Raw genomic sequence first — 24,151 nt, 5'->3', positions numbered from 1 at the left:
TGCCTCTTTCATGGCTCGTCTCATCGTCAGGTGGTGAGAAGCAGAAAGAAGGAGTTCCAGCCCTACAGCATCTTTCAAGTGTACACTCCATTGACTCGAAGCTCTCCCATAAGGCTCCATCTAAAAGGTTAGCCCACTTTCCAACAGCATCATGCTGAGACCCATGCCCTCCGTACACAGACTTTGAAGCTCCCTAAGGATCCAAACCTAAAATGAGCTGTAAGTAACATGGCAATTGGAAGCACAGGAGCCTGAAGTGGGGGGTTCTGGATGGAAGACAGCTGGGGCAGCATGGCAGGGAAGTTCAGTGGTTATCTATCAAGCGGTCAGTGAAAGAAGAGACAACCCATGTTTCTAGGGGAATACAATTGGCTTGGATTGAGCAGGCCACAGGGTGTAACTGTCATAATCACTGGAACCCATCAGGTCAAAAAGGATCCTTCACATTCTAGGCCTCCCACAAGCCTCTTTAAACCTCCCAGAAACGATTTTTCTTTTGGTTCTTTTTTTTTTTTTTTCGGAGCTGGGGACCGAACCCAGGGCCTTGTGCTTCCTAGGCAAGCGCTCTACCACTGAGCTAAATCCCCAACCCCAGAAACGATTTTTGAAAATGTGATGTTTACATCAGAGGCACTCTTGAGTATCAAATAGCCACTAAGTAAAATACCTTTATATAAAATGTCAACTCACATGTGCTCATTTATTTCAAGAAAGCATCCACATACTTTTACCCTTTTTCTGTTTTTCTTCTTTTTTTAACCGTTCTGTTTATTGCTCTATACCCTGGTTTCCTGCCAGCAACGCAGATGTACATGGCCATTTACCCTAAAAGTCAGATTTCTGTAACCAAGTTTAGAGAGCTCTTTTTAAAAACAAACAAAAACAAACAAGCAAACTGTAAACACAAATATGCTAGCTTAGGCCTTAGAACAACAACTCATGTGAGTAAATACTTAAGAAGCTTAAGTCACTCGCCGTGTGGTGAATTTGCTTCTGCCTAAGAAATGTCATTCACAAGTTTTAACACTCATTGAACTTGGCATAGAATAACCCATAAACATTTGCCCCTCTCTTGGAGCTTATGTATGGAATATATAATGTCTTAGACTTTGAAAACTTAGTACCATAGTTTGCATGTATGACTGTTTGGTCTGCCTGTACACATTTGCTTCATAGGTGTGTCTGACATCTGTGAATACCAAAAAAGGGTGTCAGATCCCCAGGGACTGAAGTTACGGATGGCTGTGTACCACCATGTGGGTGGTGTGAAACCAGACATGGGTCCTAGTCATCATACCTACATGATTAGTAAGAGCAACTTGTGCTATTAATGGCATAGCCATCTTCCCAGCCAGATGTCTTAGACCTTCAAATCCAGGTGTCCTACACTTCCATTTCTTGATTACAGCAGCATCTTGCCATGGCTAATTCCTGTAGACTTTATTTTGCAAATCTCTTCAGTGCCTCTTCCCACTTCTCACCCTCATTCCCTCCTGACAATTTCCAACATTTTGCCCCTCATTCCTATCTTGTCACTTTTAATCCAGATTTTATATTTTAGCCTGAATAATTCTTCTAGAATGTAAATTGTATGAGTTTACTCTTTTCCACAAACCTCTTAGGAGTTCTCCATGGTTCCATGAAAATATTTATTAAAGGTGTCCTAAGGTAGCCATGAGTGCTCTCTGCCCGACAATCATTCCCTCCCCATCTTTTCTTTACAGATTTGCAAGAATGATCTTTTTAGTCCCCCCAATACAATGTCGTTTTGTGCTTAAAATTTGTTCAGTATTTCTACATTCCCATAAGAAAAGAAAACATTTAAATTTATTCGCATAATGTGCAAGAACTTCCAACAGCCATCCCTACTGATTTCTTCAGGCTCATCGCTCCTTAAACCTCCCACCACTTCACACACTCTCAGGCTTCCTTGACTCGCAGAGCTGTTTATGCTTCCTGCACACCTCTCCCTCTTGTCCACCTGGTTCATTACACTGCATTCTAAATCTTTCTTTTTTATCATCCCGTCGTCCCTAAGGTATTTGAATAAACCAGGATGTGATTTTCTTCTATGTATTAGCTACATCTTCGGTACAACAACCAGGTGTATAGATTTATTTACTATAAATTCGTTCTCATTTCATAATCTTAGGCAGACATAACCTTTAATTTTTAAATTGTTTTTTTTTCTGAAGGCAATATCATGCTAGTAACAAAAAAATACATATTTCTTGAAAGACTGAGTGGATTTGGAAATAAAGAGAGCACACATAAATCATTGACTCATAGCACTCCAAACAATAAGATACCTTCATTTTTCATATTAAAATAGTTAAAAAAGACTCCAATTCTCATGATCACTGAAGATTGATACTAGGGAAGGTACAGTATCAACCTAAACCCCCACCAATGGATAAACGGACAAAGACCATGCCTGGATGCTTAAACACACACACACACACACACACACACACACAGAAACACACACAGACACACACACACACACACACACACACACAGCAGAATAGTACTCAGCATTAAAGAGAGAGTCTTTCATCTGTGACAGTATGGCCAAATCTGGAAGGCTATGTTAGGAAAAAATGAGGCCAGCAGAGAGAGAAATACCAATATGCATGATCTTACTTTTTCATAGACCCTGAGGAAGTTGAAATCATATAGGCAGAATGTACAATGGCTGCCAGAGGCACAGGGGAGAATATGGGGTGATGTTGACCCAGTGACAAAGATTTCGGTGACCAAATATTAATGCATCCTAGAGATTTCATGTACAGCATAGTGATAATAGTTAAGGATGCTGTATTGAGTGCTTAAAATTTCCAGTAAGAAAGGGGAAATGTGCAAAGTGGTGAGTATTTCTGTAGATTGATTGATGCTAATTATTTAACTATTATAAACATATCAAAATATTACCTATCTCAAACACAGAATTTCTATTTCGTTAGCTATACTTCAAAAATATTGGAAAAAGAAGTTGCTACTCCTCTGCTTTTTTCTTTCAGTGTTGAGAATTGTTAGGCCTGATACCTCCAGTCATCCTTTTCATTTGAATAAGTAAATCAAATATCATAAAACATATATGTGCTTTCTTCTTTGAAGTAACACAGTCTTCTGCAATGTGTTCCAGAAATAGCCAGAAGCAAGTGTCACTTGAAGGTTGAGTTCCTATTCAGGAACAGACTTTCCTTAAGCAAGTTCTAGCTCAACAATTAAGAATAGGAAAACCTAAGGGGTTGGGGATTTAGCTCAGCGGTAGAGCACTTGCCTAGTAAGCACAAGGCCCTGGGTTCGATCCCCAGCTCCGAAAAAAAACAATAGGAAAACCTTCTGTCATCCATTCACAGATAATTATTTTCTTTTACTCTGTCACAAGAAGAGAAGGGGGAGGTCTCAAATAAACTGGCCCACCTAGCTGAGGGATGGGCAGATGTCCTTCTGGACGGTTACATAGAATTATATTGTCTGAATTTTCTTTTTAAACCAGGTTTGTCATAGACTCTGGATAGCCTATGTCCTAATGCCATCTTGACGGTTCACAACATCTATTTTAACTTTAATTTTTTATAAAGTATATGTGGGTGGGGAAGGGGGTGTTTGTGGCCAGGGGAAGACAGTGGATCCCTTCCTCTGTTCTTGTCCATGTTATTACTTTAATGCAGGCTTTGTCTGTGTATTCTAGTTAGGCTGGATGACCAGCAGTTTCTTGGGATCCATCTGTCTCTGCCTTCCAGGGCAAGTGTTACAGACAAGTGCAGATGTGCCCTGTTTCTAATATGGGTGCTAGGGATGAATTCTCATGCCCATTTTCATTGTTATCTACTGAGCATCTCCCTACTCCCCGTTGTCTCTTTTAGACTTGCTCCTACTTCCTCACTGAGATTGTGTTTATCAATTTTCTACAGCCCTTCATTTCGCCTCCTTTTCGCCTCTGGTGATTCCTTAGCTTTTGTCTGGCTGCTAGAAACAGGAAATGAGACTCTGGCTCCCACGTCTCAGCAGACACAACTTATCCCAGGATAAGCCGATATGAAGGTGGGAAGACAGAAGCTGTATTCCCAAGGCCGGGGCCCAACCCAGTTATCAAGTCACTCCCGAGGCTGGTTGCCTCTTCCGGTTCCGGGACCAATGGAATAAGACTGTGAATTGATCCATCAGTCCATGAGGTTCTTAAGCAGACAGAACCACAAGAACATATGCAGAATGATATATTTTTAAGTCTAACACTGAGAGGATTTTAATTCAATACAGCATATGGTTAAACAGAATTCACAAAAAAAAAAAAAAAACCAAACCCTTTGGTGGATGAGGGGATGAGGTGCTTCTCAAACTGAAGGTTAGCACATTCCATAGCCCGAGGAAACACAGAATCTCAATATTACCTATCCTCAACAATATTTCAGAATACACCCTGCTTATCAGAGCAGTTCAGGAAACAGACACTGAATTAAATGAAAGTTTGGATCAAAAACTCCAAAAAAAGCCTGGAAAATCAGGTAGAGAGAGCATTTGCAATTTTCACGTGAGATTTTTTTTTCCTCAGCCCCAAAGGCAATCTCTGTAATCAATGAGTATTGTCTAAGAACATGGCAATTCCATCAGGTTCTAGCCTTAAGATTAATTGTGCATGTGGCTTGGCCAATTTTACAGCATTATGGTGCCTCAAGGTTTTCATCTCTCAAATGGGATGCACACTTTCAGAAATGTCTATGTCAGTGGCTGGTTGTACACATAAACTATGATGCAGCGTGGAGAAACATGAAGAACATTAGGCTCCTTCATATGCATCTTATAATAGAAATTTATACCAGTCATTGGTTGCTTTCCCTCTCACTCAGTAATACTTAGTCAAATGGGTGTTTGTTTAAAATCTATAAACCCTCATTAAATCCCTTAGTAATTTCTTCAACGACTATAGATGCAATATTGAACATATTTCCTATAAAATGCATAGCCTTCTAAAGTTGATATTTTAAGAATTATCTCAGTTTCCTGAACATTTACTTTATTGATATGTTATTAATTTACTTTATCGCTACAGTAGCAACATTTGATGGGATTAGATATACTGAAGTATTGAAGAGGATTCTGTTAAGCCTGCATTCCTATAGATGCTTTGTTAATGTGTGGATATTGATTCAGTCTTTATCTTTAGAGATATCTTTTTCCCCTCCTGCATTTTAAAGTCTCTCTCTCTCTCTCTCTCTCTCTCTCTCTCTCTCTCTCTCTCTCTCTCTCTCTCTCTCTCTCTCTCTGTGCGTGTGTGTGTGTGTGTGTGTGTGTGTGTGTGTGTGTGTGTGTGTGTGTGTGTTGCCTGCACTGCACATATGCTTACTTGGAGACTAGAGGACACCTTTGGAGGGTCAGTTCTCTCTATCTCCCTTCCTAGTCTCCCCAGACCATAAGACCATGTAGATCTTGGGGATTCAACTCATTGGGCTGTGTAGCAAGAAGTGACTATCACTGAGCCATCTCAAAGGCCCTTCATCCTTACATTTTACTGTTAGAGGTACTGGTTATTTGTCTCTCTTCTGTCTTTAGGTTTTTTCCTTCTAAAACAAAAATGAAGAGGATGTGAAACACTGTGCTATCCATGCTGAAGATGATATTTTATTTGTTTGGTCTAGACATGGCCCTTTCTACATTTTCATACTGCTTGGTGGAAAAGACAAGAGACAAAGGTAATCGGTGGGAAGCAGGGAGAAGGATGGTTCCAGCTTTCAGAAAGCTCTCTCATGTTTCTATTGTTGACTCAAGGATCCTACTTGCAGCCTTACCTCTCAAGATGAAGGAGGAGGATAATTTTTAGGCAATTCCCATCAAAAGTTAGCTGAAAGCCAAGCACTGGATGAGATACTGTAGGTGTCTTGAAGTCCACCTTCTATTAGATTAGTGCTGACTTGAAGGTACCTGAGTTCCTGCTCATGTGCTCTGCCCCAGAGAAAGGGACAGCTACCTCTACTGCACTGTGGAGTAGATACAATGCTAACGAGTTTACATATCTTAGTCACAGCTCCGTGAAATGGCTATTGTTATTTCTTCATCCGTAAACAGATCATTTAAGCTCGGGATTTAATCAACTTGCCCAAGCCAAATACCTTCTAAAAAAGAACTTCAATTAACCTAAACTGAAGAGCTAGACGGAAACTTAGGATTGAATGTTCCCCAATCTACTTATACACAAAGTTCCCTATGTCCCTGTAAGCCAATGCTTGTGATTTTTACACTGACGGTTAATAGGGTCCTTCCTGAACTTCTCAGAGTCTCTCCTTAAACAGAGCTTCCAAAGCATGTGATCCTTGAGGTGACTGGATATGCTTCCCATTTCAGGAAAGGCTGTCACCTAAGTCGTGATTTCCTCTTATGCTTGGCACTCAAGTACTCACAAAGCATTTCTTACCCACCTATCGTTTATTGCGGAGTATATCGATCTATTGGTATTTCCCAATTACACTCCATTTGGTGTAGCATTTTAAAGGAGTTCTGTTTCAAACTTGTGTCAATGAGATGCTTCTTTTGTTTGTAGTCCCTGGATTCCTGTGTGTATCAGTCTATAGGCAGAAATGTACACTTAATATTAAGGGAAAGGATGTTGACACTAATGAAATTAAAAGAACTTCATTTCACGGGCTGGAGAGATGGCTCAGTGGTTAAGAGCACCCGACTGCTCTTCCAGAGGTCCTGAGTTCAATTCCCAGCAACCACATGGTGGCTCACAACCATCTGTAAAGAGATCCGATGCCCTCTTTTGGTGTATCTGAAGACAGCTACAGTGTACTTATATATAATAAATGAATAAATCTTAAAAAAAAAGAAATTCATTTCACCTGTTATATAGCTCCTAGACCAAATAAATCATCTGTCATACAATATGTAGCATTAGATATTACAGGAATGACACTTGAGCTGAAAATGGGGGCAAAACGTTTTGTTTTTATATTTTTAGCTTTTTAGCCCTCACTCATTGAATTGCTTTGCAGCACGTAATAATGGCTAAATTCCTGCCTCTTAAGTGATTGAACTCCATCAGTAAGAAATGGTGAAGGAGAGGTTTGGGGGCTGCTTGACTTCTGAGATCATAGCACAGTGATGGCTTCCTCGGTTCTTTCTAAGGAAGGGTGGCTCTGGGTGTTTGTCTCACACAGTTTGAGAAGTAAGGTCCCATTTTTCAATGGCACGGCAACAAAATTTGAAAGCCAGAACCCAGTTAGAAAGTGATCATTCTCGCTTCTCTCAGAGCTTGAGACAAAGGCCTCTCTTATGTTAGAAGTCACCCTCACAGTGCCCCATCTTACTCATTCAGAACATGTGCTCATTGTCCTACCAAAATGCAGGAAGAGAAACTTAGACTTTTCTCTAATTTTTTTAAACTTCCTCACAAGATAAGAACCAAAATCTTATTAGTTCAAGGTCTTCTATTAATATTCCGGAATAAGCAGGCAGACTTGTGAAAGGTTCTATAAACCTTTAAATTGCCATTAGCTAATCAGAACCATTGTTCAGTGATCATTATCTTTTATTAAATGACCACTGAATCAGAAGGTTCATACTGCTTTTCAATTAAAATGTAGAATAGCCAGAAATGACTCAGTAGCACACAGAGCGGCAGCAACATGACCCAGTGAAGCAGCCATTACCCAGAGGTAATTGACCACTTAAGAACTTAAGTTAACTTCTCGATGCTGCCAGTTATTTCCCCTGATGTCATTTCTAAAGGTTTTTTCCTACAGAAAGAACACTCTTGCAAACAATATCCCCTGTAATAGGGTATTCAAGATAAAAATTGTGGGGGATTTAAAAAATTCCATTAAGGTTAACTGTAATTTTTCCTGTGTCGTTTATTAGGGATCCACACAATATCACATGGGAAGAAGTGAGAAAGGGTGACAACCATATAAAGGTGACATGGAAGCTTAGGGCAGGGATGGGAACTGTTTGTATTTTCAATGAATACGAGTTTGCCTGTGTGCTCAGATTCATGCCACTGTGTGAAAACCAAGGCATTTGCTGGCCAAATAAAAATATTAGTTCATCAGCTAACTCGTCTATAATGGGGATAATGTCCGGCTATTACTTTGGCTCTCCCAAAACGGACTGCTTTGTCTTTTGAATTTTTCTGTTGTTGTTTTTGCTCCCTGAAAAGTGGCAAGAGCCTAAATGTACCAACGGAGGATGGACCGGCTAACGAAGAGTTAAGTTTTCTATAAGAAAGAGAAACACAGTTAAATACTACATCACAAATTACCATTTTTATGTTACCACCCCACCATGACTTTAGCACTAAGCCTGCTCTATCTTCACACTCTCATTAGGATATAATGCATATTCATGGTCCTGATTATATAGCCACTTTCTTGACTTGTTTTAATTGTGCATAAAGACACTGTGACAGGAGACCTGACCTTTTCAAGATCATTTTCTCTCCATTGCTTTTCACGAAGCTATTAACTTGTCTCCTTCCCAAAGATTGCAATAATTTATTTCCCATTAATAAAAAAATTCCTGGTGCCATGCAAATTAAAATTTATTCAGCAAATAGAATTCTTTGGATTATTTTCTAATGGCTTTAAATACTTCCAGCTTAAGAAGAAAAATAATATTAATGGGTGCAGGCTGAGTGGATAATTGCATACATTGGAGAAAAAAATGAATATACAACCAACTCTGTAGCTTACCTCACACCAATTACCCGGAAGACACACTTACTTCTTTTTTTTTTTCAAAAATATATTAAATAATTTATTTCAGGGGGTGTTATTAGGACCTTGAAATTATCCCTATTATTTGAAAGGCTCAGCTTATGTGTATAAACAACACACGCTAGGTAAGAAAACCGGATTGAGTTAAGAAAATACATATAGTGTAAATGAGATTATTTAAGGGGTCACTTAGGTAAAGCAGCGGCTGAATTGTGCTATAATGTAAGGGCAGAAATGACACATGGGGATTATATTTCTTTCTTGCTAAGTGGTACCTATCTTTCTTTTTGTGACCAAGAGTAACTCCAGGAGTGGATGAAACTTGTAGAGGATGTTCATTTCTGACCAATTATCTTTGAGAGAGAGATATCTTCATTAGGCTGTGCATGCTTCCCCCTTTTCCTTGTATTTTTTGTTAACATTACAAAACTGAGGTATTAAGATATTTATGTACAAATGTTTCAGACCTAAACTGCCATGTCTAGCATGCAATTATTGTCAAGGTATTTAATATGTATGAAAATACCCTTGCCGCCTGCCTGAAGGATGACACTTCAACTTTAAGCCATCATAACCATAAGTCCTGACACAACAGAATACATTGGACAAGAGGGACTAGAAAACCAAAGAGAACCGTGGCTGCTCGAAGTGTCCCAATGCCAACCAAGTTCTTTGGGGGTTTCCTTTAGAGCCTAGGAAATTGGACAAGGAAGGGCACATGGGCAATTGAATTAATCTACTCAAAATTAAGAAATAGTGGATACTTTTTCTTTCAAGTGGGGACTTTATTATTGGATCCAGTGTAATTTTAGAGTCACTTCTGTCCATCTTTCCCAAAGGAACACAGAAACACAAAAGTAAGAACTGTTACACCCCATTTTACAGATAAGGAAACTAAAGGTCACAAAAGGCAAATTTTATGATCAGTGTTATAAAATAAACCCAAATTGAGTGGTCCTTCCTAAGTACCTGACAACTTAATTCCAATCAGATAGATTATCAGCTTTTGTGAGTAGGGTGTGATAATGGCCTCCGGAGAACAGCCACCAACTCCTACAGGCAGTTGGGTTCTCATGACGCAGCAGCAGTGGGTGCTGTTGGTATCTTGCGGAAGGAGGGCAAGGGCTCCAATAAGCATTGTGTTATGCACACGGCAGCCTTATACAACCAAAGCCATTGGTCCAAAGCATCGTCAGTATTACTGTTGAGTACAAAAGGAAGCCCATAGAAGAACTTTCTAAATAAAATGCTTCGTGGAAACTTCTAATTTTAGCCTGACTGGAAAGTGGAGATGATGATTCTCAGAAGAAATGAAGAAAAAAAAAGTGAAGATCAAAGGCAGAAAACCAAAGCAAAATCTTGTTCTTGAAAAATGAGGGGGTTGGGGATTTAGCTCAGTGGTAGAGCGCTTGCCTAGGAAGCGCAAGGCCCTGGGTTCGGTCCCCAGCTCTGAAAAAAAGAAAAAAAAAAAAAGAAAAGAAAAATGAGAGAGTGGGTCCATCAAATAAAGATTAAGAAAATAATAAGAAAAGATTTCTTTGATAATGAAGAAAATAAACTAACGTACACAGCAGATTTAAAAAAACGCTAAAATTATTCCTCAGAAATGAAAAAAAGATGATGTGACTCACTCTAGAAAATTCTGTTGGTTACGGTAGAAATGAAGATAGTTGAAGTATTCTGTGCACTTAGCAGAAAGAAACTTGATAGGGTGAGTGTGTGTGTGTGTGTGTGTGTGTGTGTGTGTGTGTGTGTGTGTTGAGTGAGTGTGTGTGTGTGTGTTGAGTGAGTGTGTGTGTGTGTGTGTGTGTGTGTGTGTGTGCACTGTACATATAGTCAATCCTGAAAACAGGAAAAGCGAAGGGCGGGATAAGAAGGTGACCAGGCAGGACAGGGAAGAGGAGAAGTTCAGCTGCCATGGAAGGTGAAATTGAAAACAGAATCTGTGAAGTGCAAGTTGACCTTCATTCTAAATTCTCCTATGTACTGCAGTCAGTTTGGCTAGGAAGATACTTTATATCCCGTTTAATTATTATAACATAAATTAAGTGCTACAAAAATGTTGTTTTTTTTCAAACTTAAGGTAGTCTTAACATTTTGCAACCTATATTAGGAAATTAAAATTAGAACAACTTAATTGTGTGTGTGTCTGTGCGTGTGTGCATGTGTGAGTGTGTGTGTTAAGACAAACCTAGTCTTGCTGAAAGAAAGCATTTTCAAAAGTTTACAGACAATTTGCTAGGCTCTGCCTAACAGCTCCCTAGAAACAGCTTTAGTCATCACTGGCCACCTATACCTCTGAAAAAAGACTGCTGGCTACTCCAATCTCCTCCTCCCCCTTTCCTGCTTCCTTCTCCTTTTCTCTCTAACACTCCCTTTGCCGCTCCTCCTCTGTCTCTGTTTCTGTCTTTCTCTCTGTCTCTCTCTGCCTATGTGTTCCAGATCAATCTCTCTCTCTCACCTCTCTCTCTCTATCTCCCTCCCCTCCCTCTCCCTCCCTCTCCCTCCCTCTCTCTTTCTCTCTCTCCCTCTCTTTCTTTCTTTCTTTCCTTCTTTCATTCTCCCTGCTTTCTCTGTGTCCCCTGCCCAGGTACCTACTCCCATCTCCCACTAAATCTTCTGAATAGAAAAAAAGAAAGAAAGAAAGAAAGAAAGAAAGAAAGAAAGAAAGAAAGAGAGAGAGGAAGACAGGCAGGCAGGCAGGCAGGCAGGCAGGCAGGCAGGCAGGCAGGAAGGAAGGAAGGAAGGAAGGAAGGAAGGAAGGAAGGAAGGAAGGAAGAACCTCCTGGCCAGGGAGATGTCTCAGGGAGTAAAGTTCTTTCCTCAAAACCTGAGGAAGTGCCTCCATATCCGGAGTAACCGCGCAAAAGCCAGGCACAGCAGTGGCATGGAACTGTGTAAAATTAGGCAAATTGGTAAGACACAGTTTCACCTGAGAGCTTGTCTCAAAAAATAACGCAGGATATAACTGAGAAAGATATCTAATGACAACCTCTGGTCTTCACATGTATGTGCGCATCGGCACACACTTCACATGTGTGCATGCGTTGGCATACACACACACACTGATATGTACAGTGTACATATAAACATATATCCCTAATTAAACCAACATTGCTAACCCATCAAGTGCAGCCTAGGAACAAAGGTTGGCGAAAGACCAGAAACCGAGGGGACAAAGCAAGAAGAGGACAAGGAGCCCGTCATCTCTAGCTCTGATGGATTTAGGTGGTAAACTTCCTCAAATGTATTCAGTCATCATTTTCCCACCTGCTAAACTTGGAGTAATAATACCTATAAGTAGTAATAATATTAAAAACAATAGAAACTAGTCCAGTACAGGTTCAGATCAAAGGGAATGGGTACCCTGATCGATGCAAATGGACATACCTCTAAACCATCCCTGTCCAAGTGGCTTGGCAGAAGTAAGCAGCCGCTTACTTCCAGGAATATCAGAGTAAGACCAGAGGTGCTGTAACACCAATTCCATTCGATCACCCACTGCTTTGGGTTCTACTCACACTCAAATCTAAGTCTTAGCCTTGACGATGTAGGCTTTCAGTGTTTGATCTTTGCTGGACATTCTGGTAAATCATCTCTACTTGAAATAAAACCAAAACCGACAACTTTCTCAGTAAAATACATGTCTTACACCATAGTATTTTGTTTAACAGGACACTCTTATATCACTTGTTTCCCCTGAACTAAAACTGTGGGGTTATCATTAAGTCTCCCCTCCAATTCCAGCCCTATTTCGTATGCCTCAACTGTTGTTTTATTTCCCTCCTTTTCCAGGTCTGACTTGACTGTTTTCTAATTTCTTTCACTAATACTGACCTGCCAAGTTCCTGTCTTATGAGTACCATGCAGTCAATTCTTCCTCCTTATTTGTTTTGAAGCACAAATATCTGGCCAATCATTTCATAGTGCTCATCCTTACAAATGAGCCTGTCTGGTCCGGCCTGGAGTCCAGTTGTACCTATAACTTTATTTCCCACCATCTTTACATGCGGCCCACCATGACACCATTAAATGTTCTCATTGTGTGCTGTGTCCCATTGGGAGGATTTCTGCTTTCTTATATATAACACTTACCTTCCAGATTCGAGCTTTGTTTGAGGTTTTCTCCCCTTTAAGATTCATATCGCCTTGTTCTGCTGATTTGAGTTATCATTTTTCTGACTGTGACCTGTTTAGCTTTCTATCTACTTAAAAGTTTGTTACCAGTCCCCTTTCTGCCCCAATCACGCCAAGCTACATAAAAACACAAGTATGTACCTAATAGACACTCATTAATTTTATGTAGAGGGGATTAAACCTACATACATGCTAATCCTCACACATGTTAGTCAAAAACATAATGACTGAGCTATGTGGCCTGTTCACTGTGTTTTTTTTTTGAATTTACAGAAAATGAATGGGCAGATGAGTCGTGATTTCTACATCATCCGGGGATGAAGGCCCGCACTATTGCTATATTTCCAACCCTGTTCTTGGTTCTTGGAGGGCTTTGCCCTTTCATAACAGCAATCATTGCTCCCAAGGAAAGGAAAGACCACACTCAAAGGCAGCCGATGGCACAAACAGTTCTCCCATTACTGGAAATCATAACAGGTAATTTTGCTTGACCACTTTTTTTTTTCCTTTTGCTCAGGCTCAATTACCTCAGTATTACTGCTTAAATAAAACTATGATTTTTTTTTAAGGTAGCCTTGACATGAAACAGAAATCTTAGCATTTGCCCATTAACACAAAACCTCATTTTCTTTTGCACCTTAGATGAAAGTAAATTAAAGAATAAAGATTAAAACCCAAAGTACGCAGAGCCTGCTGTTTCTCATTTACTGTGTTAATCAGGCTATAGGATGAAGTTTCTACCTCCATTACCCCCATGTTTCCATTTTCTGCTTCTCTCCAGCCCGTTCTTTTATTCCTTGTGGTGTCTGCCACGCAACGGCGCCTTCGATACTTTTCCAGGACAAAAATTAACCTTCCTCAAGCACAAAAGCTTTACATTAATTGTATGCAAAGGCATACACTTTAACCTGTTTGTTTTACGAACTTCTCTTCCTGAAATAAAATTACATGTTAATTTCTTAGTAAACTTGCAGCTGTAATCAAGGAGTTTGTCATTTACCAACATTTAGAAGGGGGTTTACTCCTCGCCCTAGTTCGTACCTCTCCTTACCTTCAGAATTTTACATTGGTAGTTTGTACATTGTTAATTTGATATCACTGAGAGGGAGAGGGAAACATAGCCCTGGCCTATCTGTGAATTTCTTCTAGAAGAGGTCAGACCATACCATGAGCTACTTTTTTTCCCTGTGATGTTAGCAATCAAGATTCAAGAGGTGCCTATAGGATTCCTTTTTTTTTTCTAGAAAAGACTTTTATTGGTGTCCTAATTTATGTGGCCACTTAAAAATATTGATTATTGCCTAGAGATATGGATGCAGACTTCAGAGTTGAAGTATGGATTAGCTAGCTGAAATATTGTGCTATGGGTGCGTATCTGCTTAATTAAATAGAAGTCAGGTGCTCTTAAGTGAGAAATTCAGCTTTGCCTGCTGAAATAATAACACATGGAATGGGAGCTATTGATGACTAAGGACGGAACACATTTATCTAGCCCATTCCCATGGGCCAGCCTAAAGCTGGAAACAGCACATGACATCCAACCGAAAGGCAATTGCTGAAGTCTACATTTACTTCTGCTACAACCTTAGCCCATCCTGACACACCTGAAAAATGAGGTTGTTGCACCTGTGTAAGAATCGTCACACAGCTCACGGCACCCAGGGGAGGCTCTGGAGCGGCTGCCCCAGGTTCTTGTCCACTAGTGGTCTGCCTCCTACTAAGACCTTCTTGGGCTTCTTATTGTCTTCAATGCAAGCATTATTTAATCCCAGGAAGACGAGCTCAGAAAACAGCACAAAATCTATCTGCACTTTTTTTCAGAAGAACATGGAATTCAAATTTCCTCAGGTGCAAATTTCTGTTTTAAATATGGAATTTGTATAAGAGAATCAAGTTCATTCACCAAAAAGCTGCCCCGTGTAGGAGAAAAGGAACATTCAAAGCAACAGTAACAAACCTTTGTACCAAAGTCTTATTTTCTAAGGAAGTCAACAGACTAAATAGTTTTCTCTACTTTTTAAAGTTTACTTGAGAAAAATTATAGTTTAGCATACAGTAGTAAGAAAGGTGTCTTTTAGTGCCACAAAACCCTTAAGATCTAATGCTTTTCAACTTTTAGCTGTGAAGAACTTCATTGTATTCAACTTAATTTTCACAACTACACCAAAGAAATTAAGAATATGTCATTTATAATGGTTATTTTTAATACTTTTATAATAAGTGCAGTATGTGCCATTGAGTTGAACATGGTAAAAGCCAATCCATTTTCAATTTATAAAAATATCCTTGAGAGTAATGCACTGTGTAGTAGTGTGAGTAGTGAGCTAGACTCGTAGCTAGACTAGACTCCTCATATCCCTTACAGCTTTTAGTTCCGCAAGGTATTTTAAAACTGTAATTCGAATGCTGCCCCATTGTCATTGTTCCAGTTGCCAATCAGCAAAAGTGGCAACTCAGTGTCTGCATTTCTTTTTACAAGAACAAACTTTTGACGCTTTACCTGGGGTTCTGAATCTGAAGTTGTCTAGAAAATTGTTGGGCCAGTGCAAACATCTGCATTTTCACACGAACAGCCTTATTTTGATTCTGATACATGCTGAAGTTGGACAGTCATGGCTAAGTGTTTAAAGCTCTGGAATGAGACGGATTACGAGAAGTTCTCCTTCATAACCTAGGATTCTCCAGCTTCCTGAGGATGAGAAGCAACATTATCTCCTCGGTGTTATTTTTCTAGTTCAAAAGTTGGATGTCTATTCCCAATGTTTCTGGGTGTAGCTGTCAAACTGCCCCTTTCTGTGCACTGGAATGTTGTGTTCCTCACAGGTAGAATCTGTCCCAAGAATTACTGGTTTTGTTCTGGAAGTCGTTTGAGACTGGACTAGCATAGAGCTTGGTTCTCTTCTGCAGTCTCATGAATATCTGTCTTTATGGATGTTTTATTTTTGCTCAGCATTTAGCATGGAATCTTTTTACTCTGAACATTCACTGGGCAGTTTGAAAACACAACCCCAAAGGCTTTGAATTTCTTCCTACTGAAACGGGTACTTGTCTTGAATCAGAGCGCCATGGTGGTTTGACCAATAGGATATAGTGGAAATGGCATTGCTTATGCAATAAGAAACCAGCAGCTTCTACTTCGTATCTCTGGAGATATGAGCTTTTCTTTTTTTTTCTTTTTTTTTTTTTTTTAGCTCAAAGGAATAGTCTGTAAGGAAGCTAAACACTGACTTCCAGAGCATCTGTGAGCCATCCGGGATGTGATTCCCCAGGCCAATCAAGATGCCCCAGCTAGTGACACATTGACGAAACCTCAGGAAATAATGAACTCATAAGCTTCAAAGATAAATCACTGGCTTAAGAAGTTTACTATTTATTGATTTGCTTTCTGTGATCCTTAATTCCAGGGTCTTGTAACTTCAGAAAGGTGAAACTAATTGAGTGTGGAGACCAGTCCTACCTCTTTGGGTAAAAAACATCCCAAAGGCCTGTTGTTTTAAGCCACTAAGTGTGGCTTAAGTAGATAAAGAGAGTTGAAATATTTTCTAAACTGAGACCTTTGCTCAGTAAGAACAAGATGGCAGGTCTGGGCCAAAGTGTAGTCTCAGTTTGGACTGGGCTAACGCAAACCGAGATGTTAGGTAGTAAGGGCTGAGATTGGTTAGGAATGAGGTAGGTGAGTTTGGAGAACACATCCCCCCATAAAACCAGCTTCAAAAATTTCCCATTTAAGAAAGACCAAGATGGTCATCCATACTCATAACCAAGTGTTTGGGGGAACTGAGAGAGCAGATTGCGAATCAGAAGGCCAGCCCGGCTTACATATGAGATTCTGTTTTAAAAATAAACACAAACCAAATTTAATCGGATTTTTCTACTACAGAATCCCATTTGGTAATGGAGAGCATGTATGATAATTTCCTCTGTAGTGATGAGTAGCCATTTTAAAAATGCTGGAGTTTAAGACCACAAAGCAAAATGGACTATCGGAGTTGTTAAACCAGCAAATGTCACTTGCCACCTCACAGCACTAAATCCTGCAATGTGATAATGTCTTATGTGGGGCCCAACATCCAACAAATTCTCTTGACCTGAATCTATAAAATGGAGTAGGTAGAGGAGGAAGGACAAGAAACTTTCACATGTGGTATCATTAGTGAGTGAGTCATTAAGACACCCAGGACTCTGTTTCTAAACCTTAAGCACCATTTTATCCTACAGAACCCCAGAAAGCAGAGGCTTAGCTGTCCTTACCAACACTGTAGGTTTTATTCTCGAAATAAGGTAAGTTAGACAACTAACAAAATAACCTTTACCTTTCTTATCTTGACTTTAGAAAGACTTTAGTATAGAGACAGGGAGAGGATTGGGCTGCATTTACATTTTGCAATGTAGAATTTAAAAACTCCAAATACATAGATAGTTTTTCCAACTTTGTGTTTGACTAGGCTATCCATTTCAAAATTTGGCATGAACTCATTTTTAATTTATACTATGAAAGCATAACAAATAGATAGTTTTAAAATCGTTTACTAACAGTTCATTGCTCTGTTTTAACCATCATTGCACTTAAGAACATTTCACATAATTATTCATCTATATTTATTCACCAAACTCCAGAATTGAGAATAATAACTCTTAATTCCACATTTCTAAAATATAAGAAAAAAAGTGTAGAACTTTAAGACTTGCAGAAAACCTTTAGAAATCTATTAGAGTGTCACTTTTTAAAAAAGAGACCAAGAACTCAGAGAAGTGAAATGGTTTCCTATAGGTGGTGGTTAATAACCTATATGACAAGGTTATAGGATGGAGGTCCAGCACTCCCTTTTCTAAACGATTCTGTCCAACTCTGCAAGTGTCTGCTACAGTGTTTATACAGTGATGTAAATATGTAAGTGCTGTCAGCACTGGGCTCTCTATAAGCCACTTGAAGGCAAGGATTCTGCTTTATTTATATTGTATTTCCTGCAATGCCTGTAATAGCCTTTAAGCTCAAATCAAATACCACAAAAGATTAATTGAATTTGGTTTCAAAACAGGGATGGCAGCTTCCCATGTGTGGTGTACAGTAGTAAGCTCTTTTCTCTCTACTTTCTCTCAAGACATTTGCATTTTAATGTATGTTCCCTCCAGAAGTACTTTCTGTTGTCACCAAACAATAACAATGAAGGTTGGAATGTCTCCTTCCCAAGTGTTCAAACATACATGCTTCTATTTGATTCTGTCACAATCACATGAAGGCTTATATGATTTAGTGTGGTTAATGTGTTTTTTTCAGAGCTAACCAGGGAATACACATAAAACCAGGGTTTTGGATGCAGACTGTGTTCCAGAAGCAGTCAAGGTTCTTTTTAAGTCCTGTCTGAACCAGGGGCTCACATTATGTTCCCGGGGTCCGATCTAAATGAAGGGGTCTCTTTGGAGATCAATAAAGAAATAAGAAACCACATAGAATGAAAGTTTACCTAAGATTACTCTATATGACTTTAGGCTCTCTCACATACTCCTAATTTGCTCATAGAAAAATTCCATTGAAACAATCATAGGAACAGAGGGAAAATGGTACAGATACCTTTTTCCTTTCATGCATTACATTCTTTCTGTCATCATAAATACTTTTGTGCCCATGAAGCATCCCAGGTCTCTCTAAGTGCCCTAATATTTCAAAATATAGCATCATCGAATATAGATATTCAACAGAATTGAAACAGAAGACATTTTATATACTATATTCCAGTGAGATATTTTAACCTAATAAAAATATGAGGCTACTACTAGCTTGGAGTTCCTGTTGTGCCAGGGTGTTGCTTTTATTTCTTCCAAAGAATAAAGAGAGGTAAATCCATGGTGCATCTATGAGACCATTGTCACGTTATCGGCAGTATATGTTGAAACCCAAGGAAACACCTCTTTTGTTCCCAGTGTGATACTCTGAAAAGGAGAGAACATATCTGTTGGCCAGTCTGATTCTCCAAAGGAGAAGGGCTGTCATTAAAATCTCTCATACTATCAAGTGGGAGAAGCAGACTTATATTGCAATTACTTTCCTATTAGCTGCTGCCCATTGCTCCTGACAGGTATAAATTAGATCTCGCCAGGTTGCCTACAGATTAATGAGTTCCAAAATTGGCATTCAATTGTTTGGGAGTGAAAGGCAGAAAGGGGAAGTAGATGCAAAATCTTTATACACCTGCGGTTAGAGGATATTTTCTTCCATTTCATATTTTGCCTCTCGCCTTGCTATCACTTGGGTGATAAGCGACACTTCTGTCTGAGGATTCCTTTCTCACAGCAGAACCTTGCAGCTGAGGCGAGGCCAGAATTAATAATTTGCGTGAGCAAACACACAGCTGCTGTTTGTGGAGAGAGATTCTATTAACGAACAGTGAATTCTCATAATTAGCCGAGTGGTTTCTGCAGCTGCCCGCCTGACCCCCAGACTGCACAAATTGTGGGTGGTGTTCGGCCTGGAAATCCATCTTCCCTAATTACCATAAGCACGTTCTTCCAGTCCCAATGACTGCAAAAAAAAATTAGACATTTTCACTCATTCAAATGCTCTTCTTATTAGATTTCCCTTTGTACGGAAATTTATATTTGTCTATTAGCATTTCCAAGAGTGTACAGGTGTAGTTACAAATCAGAGGCAGAGCAGTATAATTCATGGTTCTCGAACCGTGCACTCATAAATTCCTGCTCTACACGCAGGAGCAAAGTCTGTGCTCCCCAAAAGCACAGTTTCTCAAACAGCAGTTGCCAAATGCATCCTGGGTGAAGAGTCTGCCACATCTCTGCTGCTCTCGTACCTTTAGGTCTGGTTTCCGTCACCTGTCACCCTTCTCTTCCAACATTCAGCTCTCCCAAACTGTATTCAATTAAAAGAGAAGGAATTGTGTACGCGGGTGTAAGCCCTGATCTCATGGGAACTAGGATCCCGTTTGTCATTCTGTCAATCTGAAACCAGACCAACTTGTTTGACATTGATTTGCCTGACCAGATCCTGGCTAAGTATCTCACTCCCAATATTGCCCACACACATGTCACCTACTTATGTTTGGGTAAGCGGTTAGTTTTATTTGCAGAAGCAAACTTTGAACAGTCTCCATGTAGTCTCATTAGCTTGGCACTGAGCAACAAGCAGTCTTTTGTGGCAACAAGAGCATACACCTGAAGCCTAGGTTGATTTTTAGTAAAAATATTTCCAGTGCAGCCTTTAGAAATGTCAGAGTGCTTATCTTAAAGTAAGACGGTTATACACAGGGAGTCCATCTGAATTTGGACCACGTGTTCTAGCGCGTGCTTAGAGAATGGGGCTCGGGTATTTCCCTCCATGAATACTATCATTCAGGTCTGGGATGCAGCTATATGATGAGCATGGAAGAAACACCCCACCCCTTTTTTTCATGTATCAGAACGTTTAGTATTGATCTAGTGGCCATTCCTGCCTTTCTTACTTCTATCTGCATGCCTTTACCATCTAGCAAAGACTCGGTATTTCTGTGGTCCCTAGCCTTGGTGTTTCTACTTGAGAAAAGGAGACAGACATTAAACTAATAAATCACATACACATGCACACTCACAGGCATGCATGCACACACATGAGGGGGGATACAGTTGCAAGAAACAAACAGTACAGTTATTAAAGTATGCGTTCTGGAAAGGAACTTAGTGAGTCCAAAGCCTGAAATTGACACTTATCAGCTGTTTGAGTAGTTCCTTCATTTTTAACATAGGTATATTAAGAGCGTATTTAACCAACTAGTCATTATGATAATAAACTTGTACCATCAAACATTAAGCTGGGAACGAGTACAGAGGGAACACAATAATGTAAATAAGTTGCTAGTATTATAATAGTCATGGATGAAAAAAATAAAAACAAATGACAGAAAACAGACAAAACCCAAGTTTCTATAAGAAACCTGCTTCGTTCTGCTTGTCTATGGCAAGCAATAAGCAGAGAGATGAAGGTTGTCTCTTGACCGGGATTGAGCTGGGCACAGGAGACTGACGTATTTTCTCTGTATTGAGAGAAGGTTACAAAAAATTCTTTTGGTAGGGGATTCTTGGTGTGTTTCAGGAGCTAAACAAAGTAAGTGTGGCAAGGATTCACAGTGAGGGGTAGGACAGTGCAGAGACCAGTGCAGGTGGTCCAACATATGAGATGCAAAATCTTTTTTTTTTTTTTTGATAAAGCAGTGTTGCAGTCCACCTGGTTCTTAGAAACTCTATTCAAATCACCAAGGGTAAAGAAGAGACCTTAGGATCCACTAAAATGGTGGTCTGAGAAACCTATGGCAAAAAGCTCGCAGTCAGGGATTTTTTTTTCTTTCATAAAGCACCATATGTGTTTTTGTGAATGACGGCTTCATCGACACCTTTTTTTGTAATGAAGTTCAGTAAACCCAACCCAGAACCAAGGAAGAAGGAAATTTGCGGAACCCTGAGGTGATCATGCCTGATACACTTTTGATACCATCATGGAACCTTTGATACCAGTTCCTATTACAATGGCTTCTACCAAGTGGTCCCTCGAAATCATTAAATCTGTGGTTCTTCAACATTTGAAATAGAAATTAGGTATTCTCCTGCTTCATTTAAATTTACAACTTGAAATGAATATATATATATAAAGCCCCTTGTCTTAACTTATCCATTCAATCCTGATACTCAAATTCTCTAATTGAAGATGATGATAGGCTGAACATGTGCTAAAAGCAAAGAATAAAATAGTTATTAATAAGTGTGTATGTGGACACATACACATGTGTCTTAACATGTAGTTATCAATTGTTAAATATATGTGGTGCTTTATCCTTTATAATAAACAAGGGCTTGTTTGATTGGGAGTGGAGATATTTTAAGTGTTCTTCAATATATTGACTGGTATGAGCCTATCCTTCAGGTTCTCCAAATGCAAAAACTGATGTCCGCATTAAACAACTCCCACGAGTTGCTTTCATGTAGGAATTTGTAAGTATTGGATGGTACGATGTTTAAGTTGTCACCTGAAAAAAGTCAAAGCGGGATTATCCAGATCAGGCTGGCCCATGTGGACACATGTGGAGGATTGTCTTACTATTAATTAGTGTGAGTAGTCTCAGCCTATTGTAAGTGGCACCAGTTTCTAGTTGTGGATCCTGGACTATAGATAAGAAGAGAGAAATCACCTAAGCACTAGGAGCCTGCAGACATTCATTGTTTCTGCTCTCTCTCGGCTGTGCCCTGTGAATGGCCAGCTGTTCCAGCCTCCAGCTGCTGTGACTTCCTTTCAGTGATGTTCTGCAACCCAAAATTGTGAGCCAAAATAAACCAAATTTTCCCTAGTTGCTTTTGCCATGACATTTTATCCCAGCAACAGAAATGAAGCTAGGACAGAGGAGACGGAAATGAGGTTTGCTGAACCCTATCCGTTCTTCAGAAAATGTATATTAACATTTACAGAAATGTATACATTCAAACTCCCCCTCCCCAGAAAGCCAAAGTGAAGACCCATTGAACTGTAGTTCTCGTTCAACGGTGCTTTTATTCATCAAGCCATTCCGTTCATCGAAAAATCCAACACCCAAAGCACTGAGAATGCTAGCACCTTAAAAGACTATATTACACAATTCATTATCCAGGGGTTTACCTTGTAGTGATTAAGAAAAAAAAAAGATGGCAGCACCTTAGTGAACAAACAATGATTTGCAAGAGGAAAGCATCAAGTATGAGGTTCTGATGAGTAAGTCAGGTTTCTAGAAAGGCTGTTCTGACGGACACATAGAAGTTGGCTAGTATGGCAAACAGGCTGAGGTTATGTGTGGAAAGCAAAGAGAAAAAATAAAGTTCTTGTGTTAAAAATACACCACAAATATGTCAAAGGTATACTGACAAGACTGGTACTGCAGAGGTGAAGCTGTACTAGAAAAGGAGAAACATGGCGGGATGAATCAATAGAGGACAATTATTAAGAGCCTATTTGCAAGTCTTGGAGTTCTACACTCTATCTGGAAAGAATGAATCTGAACCACAGAACATTTAAAAGCAGAATGTAACAAACTGAAGGCTACATTTTAATTACCATGTAACTACTTGGGGGAAAACTGATTGAGATAAGCAAGATAAACCTTGATTTGGAGATAGTACAGGTGGTCCAAGAGAGAGAGGAGAGACAGAGGACATGAGAATTAAGACAAGCTGGAGTGATAATACAGAGAAGGGAGTCCTTGCTAGAAGTAAGCCGATATGGTTCTATCAGATGCTCTACATGACTAGATGTGTAATCAGAAAGCTATAAGAATTTTAGAAGGCTGAGGTTTAAGCCTCAATGTGGTAGTAATTGAGGGGCCGGGTTTTTGCTACTCATTGAAATGAGGAATGCAAAGATCAGACTTATAGGTTGGATTGGGATTGATGGATTAGTGATAATGAGATCTATAAGAAGAAAAGAAGATTTAAGAGAATAACTTCACTTAAGGCATATTCTGGGCAGGAAAATGTCCCTAAGAAGATATATCCAGGCAACAATTCAATAGATAGAAGTTTAGCAAGCAAGGATTTGGTCAATAGTACGAATAATTGAGTTAGTCAGCAAGGAGGGTCCTAGTTCATTACAGAAGATTGTCGTGATCATAAAGGAACAGAGCGACTCTAAAGTTGCTCTGGAGACCATGAAGACTGATCCAAGATGGGAGCTAGTGTCTAGTTACGGAAGGTTATACAAGGTCAGCCCCTAAGGGAATTATTATTTGACTATTCTTGATGTAATTTAGTTTTATTACTCTTCCTCTCCATTCATTGTTGTATTTCAATATTTTATCGTAGATAAATGATTTTATTGCTTAGATCTTAGACCCCAGTCTTTTAAATGAGCTTATATATATTTTAACACACTTATGAACTTTACTGACAACTGAGGTAAGTAAAAATTTTTTTATATATTTTTAATTAATTACTATGGGAGATTTATTTGAAACTTTGTAAGCATATATAGCATAATAACGTAAATGATAGGAATTTCCTTTATGTTACAGCACCAGGAGCTAAGTGAACCATTATTTCCAATGCCCAATAAAAGATCCAATGTAACAAAAAGGTACTGAATGCAGCTTATATTGAAAGAAATCATAGCACCATTTCATGTCACATTGTCACCTACCACTATTAAAACAAGATTTCTAACTGTTCCTCTTTCAAAGATAATAAATAGGAAGCTTGATTTTAAAGTAATCTTTATTTGGTTTTCTATGTCCTCGTAGGCTGTGCGCACAAGCGTGTATGACTACTGTTAACACACTGGTGTATTCACTTTTCCATTC

At 39.3% G+C, this 24,151-nt stretch overlaps 1 non-coding gene across 1 annotated transcript; it reads left to right on the top strand.

Moving 5' to 3' along the window:
* Positions 1-3,250: 3,250 nt before the first annotated feature.
* Positions 3,251-3,325, top strand: Trnat-agu10 (transfer RNA threonine (anticodon AGU) 10). The gene has a single exon. It is a non-coding gene; the product is annotated as a tRNA-Thr (tRNA).
* The last annotated feature ends 20,826 nt before the right edge of the window (positions 3,326-24,151 follow it).

Source organism: Rattus norvegicus, chromosome 5 (genome assembly GCF_021556685.1).
Source record: "Rattus norvegicus strain SHRSP/BbbUtx chromosome 5, alternate assembly SHRSP_T2T, whole genome shotgun sequence".
Classification (NCBI taxonomy): Eukaryota; Metazoa; Chordata; class Mammalia; order Rodentia; family Muridae; genus Rattus; species Rattus norvegicus.
This window is presented reverse-complemented; position numbering and strand designations above follow the sequence as displayed.